This window comes from Triticum urartu, chromosome 7A (genome assembly GCF_056163025.1).
Source record: "Triticum urartu cultivar PI428250 chromosome 7A, HENAU_Tu73, whole genome shotgun sequence".
NCBI classification, from domain to species: Eukaryota; Viridiplantae; Streptophyta; class Magnoliopsida; order Poales; family Poaceae; genus Triticum; species Triticum urartu.
This window is the reverse complement of record NC_141879.1, coordinates 582034332-582044920: the sequence shown is the minus strand read 5'-3', so window position 1 is coordinate 582044920 and position 10589 is coordinate 582034332. Positions and strand designations below refer to the sequence as shown.

Below are 10589 nucleotides of genomic sequence, written 5' to 3'. Positions count from 1 at the left end.
CTCCCACCTCCGTATATAAAGGGGGGAGGAGGAGGCCGGTCCCCTAGGGGCGCGCCAAGTGTGGGGAGTCCTACTAGGACTCCCTAGTCCTAGTAGGATTCCCCTCTCCTCCTTTTTTTCCTTTTCCAGAGTAGCAAAGGGGGAAAGAGAGAAGGAGTAGGAGAGGGAAAGGGGGGGCGCCCCCACCCCTTGTCCAATTCGGATTGGAAAGGGGGGCGCGCGCCACCTCCTGGCCGGCCCTCTCTCTTCTCCACTAAGGCCCATGTTGGCCCATTACCTTCCTGGGGGGGGGTCCGGTAACCCGCGGTACTCCGAAACTTATACGAAACTTCCCGAAACCATGTCGGTGTCCGAATGTAGCCTTCCAATATATGAATCTTTACCTCTCGACCATTTCAAGACTCCTCATCATGTCTATGATCTCATCCGGGACTCCGAACAAACTTTGGTCATCAAATCACATTACTCAAATACAAATCGTCATCGAACGTTAAGCGTGCGGACCCTACGGGTTCGAGAACTATGTAGACATGACTGAGACACATCTTCGGTCAATAACTAATAGTGAAACCTGGATGCTCATATTGGCTCCTACATATTCTACGAAGATCTTTATCGGTCAAACCGCATAACAACATACGTTATTCCTTTTGTCATTGGTATGTTACTTGCCCGAGATTCGATCGTTGGTATCATCATACCTAGTTCAATCTCGTTACCAACAAGTCTCTTTACTCATTCCGTAATGCATCATTCCGTAACTAACTCATTAGTCACATTGCTTGCAAGGCTCATAGTGGTGTGCATTACCGAGAGGGCCTAGAGATATCTCTCCGATACTCGGAGTGACAAATCCTGATCTCGATCTATGCCAACTCAACAAACACCATTGGAGACACCTGTAGAGCATATTTATAATCACCCAGTTACATTGTGAAGTTTGATAGCACACAAGGTGTTCCTCCGGTATTCGGGAGTTGCATAATCTCATAGTGAGAGGAACATGTATAAGTCATGAAGAAAGTAATAGCAATAAAACTAAATGATCATTATGCTAAGCTAACAGATGGGTCTTATCCATCACATCGTTCTCTAATGATGTGATCCTGTTCTAAAAATGAAAACACATGTCTATGGTCAGGAAACTTAACCATCTTTGATTAACGAGCTAGTCTAGTAGAGGCATACTAGGGACACTCTGTTTGTCTATGTATTCACACATGTACTATGTTTCCGGTCAATACAATTCTAGCATGAATAATAAACATTTATCATGACATAAGGAAATATAAATAACAACTTTATTATTGCCTCTAGGGCATATTTCTTTCACCACTCTGGTGCGGATCGTATTCTGGTTGACCTACGAGGTTCGGTAGTAACTTGATCTGAAGTTTCATGATCATCATCATTAGCTTCCTCACTGACTGGTGTAGGTATCACTGGAACTGATTTCTGTGATGAACTACTTTCCAATTCAGGAGAAGGTACAATTACCTCATGAAGTTCTACTTTCCTCCCACTCACTTCTTTCGAGAGAAACTCCTTCTCTAGAAAGGATCCATTCTTAGCAACGAATATCGTGCCTTCGGATCTATGATAGAAGGTGTACCCAACAGTCTCTTTTGGGTATCCTGTGAAGACACATTTCTCCGATTTGGGTTTGAGCTTATCAGGTTGAAGCTTTTTCACATAAGCATCGCAGCCCCAAACTTTAAGAAACGACAGCTTAGGTTTCTTGCCAAACCACAGTTCATATGGTGTCATCTCAACGGATTTAGATGGTGCCCTATTTAACGTGAATGCAGCCGTCTCTAAAGCATAACCGCAAAATGATAGTGGTAAATCAGTAAGAGACATCATAGAACACGCCATATCTAATAAAGTACGGTTATGACGTTTGGACACACCATTACGTTGTGGTGTTCCAGGTGGCGTGAGTTGCGAAACTATTCCACATTTTTCAAATGAATACCAAACTCATAACTCAAATATTCACCTCCACGATCAGATCGTAGAAACTTTATTTTCTTGTTATGATGATTTTCCACTTCACTCTGAAATTCTTTGAACTTTTCAAATGTTTCAGACTTATGTTTCATTAAGTAGATATACCCATATCTGCTCAAATCATCTATGAAGGTCAGAAAATAACGATACCCACCACGAGCCTCAACACTCATCGGACCGCATACATCAGTATGTATTATTTCCAATAAGTCAGATGCTCGCTCCATTGTTCCAGAGAACGGAGTCTTAGACATCTTGCCCATGAGGCATGGTTCGCAAGTATCAAGTGATTCATAATCAAGTGATTCCAAAAACCCATCAGCATGGAGTTTCTTCATGTGCTTTACACCAATATGACCTAAAAGGCAGTGCCACAAATAATTTGCACTATCATTATTAACCTTGCATTTTTTGGCTTCAATACTAAGAATATGTGTATCACTACAATTGAGATTCAACAAAAATAGACCACTCATCAAGGGTGCATGACCATAAAAGATATTACTCATGTAAATAGAACAACCATTATTCTTTGATTTAAATGAATAACCGACTCGCATTAAACAAGATCTAGATATAATGTTCATACTCAACGCTGGCACCAAATAACAATTATTTAGGTCTAAAACTAATCCCAACGGTAGATGTACAGGTAGCATGCCGACGGTGATCACATCGACTTTGGGACCATTTCCCATGCGCATCGTCACCTCGTCCTTAGCCAATCTTCATTTAATCTGTAGCCCCTGTTTCGAGTTGCAAATATGAGCAATAGAACCAGTATCAAATACCCAGGCGCTATTACAAGCATTAGTAAGGTACACATCAATAACATGTATATCGAATATACCTTTCACTTTGCCATCCTTCTTATCCACCAAATACTTGGGGCAGTTCCGCTTCCAGTGACCAGACCCTTTGCAGTAGAAGCACTTAGTATCAGGCTTAGGTACAGATTTGGGCTTCTTCCCTTGAGCAGCAACTGGCTTGTTGTTCTTCTTGAAGTTCCCCTTCTTCCTTTTGCCCTTTTTCTTGAAACTAGTGGTGTCATGGAATCGTCACGGCAGATTTCCTAGTGTGAGGACTTAGTCGTGAGGCCAACGCATCTATGTGGTAGCTTGAGAGGGGTTGAGTGGAATCGAGAGACGCAACGCAAGATAAGGGTTTAGACAGCTTCAGGCCCCGGGAAACATCATCCAGTAACAACCCTACGTGTTTTTTGAGGCTATCTCTCGTTATGATCATGAGGAAGTCGCCGTAAACCGGCTCTCCCAGTTAACCCTAACCCTTTAAGATTGTTTCTTTTTCCCCCTTTGGGGAGCCCTGCCCCTCCTTATATATGTTGAAGGGGCGGGTTACATGTAGAGTCCAACTCGGACTTAAGACTTAACTATTATGACTTCTCTTCATGGGCTTCTTAACATCTTGGGCTTCATAATGTCTCGGGCTTCATAACTCCTAGCGACCCAGTTACCACTGCCTGCCGGGAGTTAACTAGTGTCGGTTTAAGATGATATGCCGGTTTATGATTGTCTGCTGAGTTATCATCTGACTTAACTCCTGTCTTAATTGTCAGCCGGTTTAACAACCTGCCGGTTTACCGTCTGGGTTAACTGACTGTTTTACCTTTCTGTCTTAACTGTCAGCCGGTTAACAACCTGTCGGTTTACCATCTGACTTAACACCAACCGGTTTACCACCTGCCTTAACACCTCCCGGTTTACTAAGTCCCAACCGGGTTATACCTTCGGCCGAATCATACCGCGGGGTATATCCCCGACATTAGCCCCCAGTTTAATTTGGATTTATCCTTGTTAAACTGATCCTGATCATCCTTAAGTCCTTGTTACCTCCTTCTTCTATAAAATCCGGGTCAATAGGCCAGCTTCATAATCAATTTGCTGACATTTAGTTTGTCACAGAGAAATATTGTGAAGAATAACTCCTTTGACTCAGCTCCCAATGCTTAGCAAAAATATTGATCTTTGAAATATTCATCTGATCTTCAGCCGGTTTAAGAATGTAGAACTTTGCCGGTTTAAGAATGTAGAACCTTGCCGGTTTAAGAATGCAGGACCTTGTCGATTTATCATTGCCGGTTTATGAATATTGATGGCACCGGGTCATAATTATAGTTAACATCAAGCTTGAAAATATACCTCTTATATGCCTATCACTTGTAGCCCCCAAGTCTTAATAAGGTAACGTAGTACCAGCTTAAGACTTGCTTCAATATGAATGTCACAAGCTTGAAGAAATCCAGGTTGTTCATCTCAGTCACTAATCAAAACTGAATATTCCACATATGTAGCCCCCAAGTACCAGGTTGTCATGCTTGCAGCAACCTGGGACTTTAAATTGCCTTATGCTTATAAAACTTCAACCAGTGTAGCTCCCAAGGGCTAGGTTATTATGCAATAATGAGCAGGGACTTTGTAAATATAATCATGTAGATTTGAGCAGTGATGTGTAGCCCCCATCGTAGGGGTTGAACCCACGTCCACAAGGCTAAGAGCTTTTGTGCCTTATCAACTGAGCAATGGATCCTTCAATATAATGGATTTAACTTGTGTACCTTGAATTGTTGACAGGAGCAATTGGTAGCCCCCAAGGGCCGGCTCATTACGATGTGATGAGTCGGGTCTTTAATAATATGAGCAAACAATGACTTTGCATTAGCCCCCAAGTGTCATGGTGCATGCTTGCAGCGACATGAGACTTGTGTATTTGATGTAATCCCAACTTGAATAATGTAGCCCCCAAGTGCCGGGTCGTAAGCCTGTAGCGACTCGGGACTATTCCTTCCATTGTAGAATAAATTATATCCATTGTGCTGAAGCGACTTTGAAAACCTTAATCATAATATTGGTTATAACCATAATAAAAATCCAGCCGTGTTGGCTATTAAAGATTTGAATAATATAACCTGGTTTGAAAACCGGTTCCTGTCATATAAACCGGTATATCCATGCACATATGATACATGATGTGATGATGTAATGATGATGCAACATATGATGCAATATATAATGATGTATGTGTATGATCAAGACGTTTAAGCTGTGGTTCGGATACGACCAGAGCCCCCATGTAGTCATAATTGTGGCATTGCACCGATCAAGAGGTGTAGCTATGGTTCGAATACGACCAAGCCCCCGAGTGATTTTCCTAGTGCCCTTATGCCTATCAAGAGGCGTAACTATGGTTCGAACCCATAGTCCCCAAGTGATTTTCCTGGTGGCCTTATGCCTATCAAGAGGTGTAGCTATGGTTCGGATACGACCAAGCCCCCAAGTGATTTCCCTGGTGCCCTTATGCTGATCAAGAGGGTATAAGCTATGGTTCGGATACGAGCAGAGCCCCCAAGTGATTTCCCTGGTGGCTTTAAGCCTATCAAGAGGTGTGACTAAGGTTCGAACATAGCCCCCAAGTGATATTGTGAGTTGTGCTCAAGGGATGCCCATGTTTGAGTTGTGCTGTGCAGCAGACTCTCTTTGGCCCCTTATGATAATATCGGCTTGATAGCCGGATTACCGAAGTAACCAGAGTTGTGCTCTTACGATAATATTGGCTTGATAGCCGGATCAAGAGGTGTAGATATGGTTCGAATATGACCAAGCCCCCAAATGATACTATGAGCTGTGATCAAGAGGTACCTATGTTTGAGTTGTGCTTTTGCAACAGACTCTCTTTGGTCCCTTTAATTTTTCCTGAGAACTCGAACTTGCGAGAGATTATTCTTTTTGAACCAGAAATTCTTAACCGGCTACTGAGAGCTTCAAAGTTTTGCAGGAGATAGTTTTCCCTTGAGCCGGATTATAAACCGGAATCCTTCTTTTTAAGCCGAAAATTGACGGCCTTTAATTTTTCACCAATATGGCGATTTAGGGTCCTGCATTAGATAACTTTGCAGCCGGAGTAATTGCTCTTTTAAAGAAAGCAACATATAATATCAAAATATACTGGATGGATTTCACCTGATATGCCAGACCAGTAATTATCCACCGCGGAGTTGATGATCACCATGATGAAGCGGAAATCAATCATGGGTGGGTCCGCCGTGGGAGTAGACAGATGAGTCGGCCGCGATATTATAGGCCGGCGCAGGCGGAAGAGTCAGCCGCGAGCACGGTCCTAGCAAGTTGATGTAAACCAGGCTATAAAGGCGATGTCTTGCATGCGTCCATTCACCAGGTAATGTGGCACGGACGAACACCGGGCAGGACGTTGCCAGCGCGTGCGCCGTACCCATGGTATAAACCACGTTTATAATGAATAAATGTCCTGCATGTCAACATATATGAATCAAAGTAATTGATTTTTCTTGATGAAAACAATATGTACTAACAAAACAAATATAGATAGATATCACCTGATGTTTTTGAAAGACAGATGATCTGTACATGGACTCTTTGTACGTTGTAGTGGTTGTTGCAGCAGTACTTTGAATGCACTTGTAATAGTTTGACCCTTACGAGACCCTCTTTGTGATGACCATTTAAGTGATGTCTTTGGAGGTATTAACCGTTCGAACAGCTGACGATGTCAATCCTCAGGTGGCTTATTAAAACTAGCGCTGCTGCCATGATTGACTTAAAAACTACACCGTGATACACATAAGTCTCTGTCGTTAAGAAGATGCTGGACATCATCTGCACTACTAACTCTAGATATGCCCCCTCCTTATATTTCTTTTGTAATCTCATCTTCAGCTTAACCCATCTGACGCTCTGTTCCACAAAATTCTGAAGCCAAGGTACAGTGGCCTCCACACATTGGCACAGAAACACTTGTATTGGATCCAGGCCCCGTTTTATTCCACCGGCTCGAAAACTCCCCTATTTCTTCTCGTACAGAAACACTTGTGTTGATTCCTCTTGTATGCATCAACGACAAACCCACATCAGCAGAGGCACGCCAGTTAGACGGACAGTTTGAGGCGGAGGCGAAGGCAGCGAGGCCACGGCGAGGCGGCAACTCTGGCAGGACAGACCCGGCGCCGGCCGCGGACATAGGTGACCCGGCGGGGCAGCAGCTGAAGCGGGACAGAACAGCAGGTGTAATCCGGCGGGGCAACAGCAGTCAGAGGTAATCCAGCGGGGCGGCAGCTGAAGCGGGCAGAGGTAATCCGGCGGGGTGGAGCTAGCTGGGCGAGGGCCTCGGTGGCGTCTTTAAGGAGGAATTGGACGGGGCTGTCAGGTGCGCGGGAGCGGGCCATGAACCGGAGGCAGTGGCTCGGCGAGGCAGGTGAGCCGGCGACATCATCCGGGAAAGCTGGCGGTTTAGAACGAGGCGGTTCACGACAGAAGACGAGGCAAAGCCCACGGCTGTGGCTGAAGCGGACTGCGGCATTGATCTTGATCCGGCAAGCCGGTTTGGGAACGAGCGAATGAAGCGAGGCAGCAGCAGCGGAAGTGTTCGGCGACTTAATCAATGCCGAGGAGCGATCAGAGCGCGGCCATGGGCCGGTGAAGAGCCACAGGCCACGGCCGCCTAGAGCGGCGAGGGCGGTCTTACACCTGTAGGTCAGTGGCGAGGCCACGCCAGCAACTTGCAGGGGTGGCAACGAGGCCAGAATAGCAGTTTCCATGGGTGACGAGTCGTGGTGGAGGTTGATATGGACGGCAAGCCAGCGAGCAACTTGAGCGTGGAGGCGGCGGTCTGCCGGCGCAGGTGGCTCAGGGCGACGGAGAGAGGCTGTAAGCAGTCGGAGGCGAGACAGCCGGCCATCATGGAGGAGTCCGGGTCGTGGGGGAGGCGGCTTGAGGTCGGAGTCGAGGCCGGGACGGCTTAAGGCCAGTCGAAGGAGGCCCACCAGCGAGCGGTTGACCCGGTAAGGGGCGACAGCGGTTTACGGTGAGTTGAAGCAGAAACTGAAGGCGGGTTGCCGCGGTGGCTCCCGGTGACAGGGTCGGTTCAATCCGGCGGTGGAGGCAGCTGAACGAAGCCGTGGCGGACCGGCAAAGCTCCAGTTGGCGGTTTGCGAGCGCAGCCCTGGCGGTTCTGCATGCGGTTGCAGTTTGGGCGGTTTAACACGGCAGAGGACCGTAAACTCTCGCCGGAGATGAAACGGGGGCGACCCGGATCGGAGGCCCGCAGGCGTGCGGCCTGAACAGAGGCCGGGCGAGGGCGAGGGTGAGTCGGAACAGCAGCCTTCTTTTCAAGCCCTACACCGCAGCTCAGCCACACAGATCGGTGCTACTGGCTGACCATCAGTGTGTTGTCTCGCTGTCGAGGCACGCAATACACTGGGCAGGCTCGGCGAGGCCGTAGACGTCCTCGATGCAGCTGCTGTGGAATGTATGGTGGCATCTAAGGACAGCGATGATAGGGGGAGCGGAGGCATCGTGGGTGGCGCCCCCATGAGCCTCAAATGCAAGGTCGAGCTTGCAGAGCGCGCACCTTGTTCCCAGTGGCTCTGTCTCTGGCGCTTCATCATCCTCAAACAGAGCAGGACCCTTGATGTGAAGCTACGCTTGCGAATTCACCAACTTATATTGTTGTAGAAGCTTCTCTTGCTGCTTGATTAACAGTGCCCTCCTGTAAGCAGCACTCGACATAGCATGGGAAGACTCATTTGCATTCCTGATTTCTAGCTTCGATACAACCATTGGGCCGGTAGCACCAATCGGGACGCTGGCCTGGCTTGTGGGTAGAGTTATCTTGCTAAGCTTCTGTTGAATATTGTTTTTGTAATTGTTGTCTTGGCAATGTAACGACTGGAGCAACAAACTGATTGACCTGGGTTGTCCTGTTGCCAATAGCTTCTGAAATGACTGGGGCAACCGGCTGACTGGTTTGTCGTGTTCTTCTATTTCCAATAGCTTCTGTAATGACTGGAGTAACCAACTGATTAGCTTGCCTTTCTCCTCTGACAACAGCATCTGTAATGACTGGAGTAACCAACTGATCAGCCTGCCTTTTTCCTCTGACAACATCATCTGTAACTGCTGGAGCAACCAACTGATTGACTTGATTTGTTCCACTAGAAATAGCTTCTGTGTTGGCTGCAGCAACTGACTGTTTGACTTGGCTAGCTCCACTCGCAATAGCTTCTGTAATGGCATCCGACTTTTTTTTGAATGTCCAAAGCATAGACTGGCCTTTCCCTCGTACACACATATCCAAGCTTAAATCACCTCTGCTCCAGACTAGACCGGCTAATTAGGAAACCATCCGATTTGTTTTTGTTTTGTTGGACATGCACCAGCACTGAGTAGAATTCGGATATGATAACTGATCCGAACGCAAAGTACTCCTTCCTTTTGTCTTGACGTGATGATAAACGTTTGTAGTATTCCTTCCGGTCCACGCACAGTCCTCGGGTAGTCCACAAGCCCTTGCTTTTTATACTAGCATCTACGCCAGTCCAGACCGTGTCAAGGCAGGAGGCCATACTCTTAACAAACGGCCTCGGAACTGAAGCAGACAATGAGGGGTGGAGCGGTCACGGTGGCGGCGGTTTGGGCAAAACGACCACCGTAAAGATTTTTCTGTCCGTCTCAGTATAACATGTTGTTCCAACCGCTCGTTGACGATGCAGATCCATGCAGGCTGACTGATCTGGCTGGTGAATCCAATGCTAAAACAGATCCTTTCAAACTGGCCCTTTTATCTGAAAAATCACAAACTTTTTGATCCCTTAGAGAAAATCCCTTCAAGAACTCAACACCACCGTGCGCGGGCCTCACGGTGGGCGTCAACTGTCGTGGAATCGTCACGGCAGATGTCCTAGTGTGAGGACTTAGTCATGAGGCCAAAGCATCTATGTGGTAGCTTGATAGGGGTTGAGTGGAATCGAGAGACGCAACGCAAGACAAGGGTTTAGACAGCTTCTGGCCCCGGGAAACATCATCCGGTAACAACCCTACGTGATGTTTGAGGCTATCTCTCATTATGATCACGAGAAAGTCGCCGTAAACCAGCTCTCCCAGTTAACCCTAACCCTTTAAGATTGTTTCTTCTCTTTTCCCCCTTTGAGGAGCCTTGCCCCTCCTTATATATGTTGAAGGGGCGGGTTACATGTAGAGTCCAACTCAGACTTAAGACTTAACTATTATGACTTCTCTGCATGGGCTTCTTAACATCTTGGGCTTCATAACGTCTCGGGCTTCATAACTCCTAGCGACCCAGTTACCACTGCCTGCCGGGAGTTAACTAGTGCCGGTTTAAGATGGTCTGCCGGTTTATGATTGTCTGCTGAGTTATCATCTAACTTAACTCATGTCTTAACTGTCAGCCGCTTTAATAACCTGCCGGTTTACCGTCTGGGTTAACTGCCTGTTTTACCTGTCTGCCTTAACTGTCAGCCGGTTTAACAACCTGTCGGTTTACCGTCTGACTTAACACCAACCAGTTTACCACCTGCCTTAACACCTGCCGATTTACCACCTGCCTTAACACCTGTAGGTTTACTAAGTCCCAGCCGGGTTATACCTCTGGTCGGATCATACCGCGGGGTATATCCCCGACAAGTGGTCTTGCTAACCATCAACACTTGATATTCCCTTCTTGATTTCTACCTCCGCAGCCTTTAGCATCGTGAAGAGCTCGGGAATTCTCTTTTCCATCCCTTGCAT

The 10589-nt window shown here is 46.7% G+C and overlaps 1 pseudogene; it reads right to left on the bottom strand.

Moving 5' to 3' along the window:
- Positions 1 to 8181: 8181 nt before the first annotated feature.
- LOC147960528 (uncharacterized) lies at positions 8182 to 9105 on the bottom strand (annotated as a pseudogene).
- Between the last annotated feature and the right edge of the window lie 1484 nt (positions 9106 to 10589).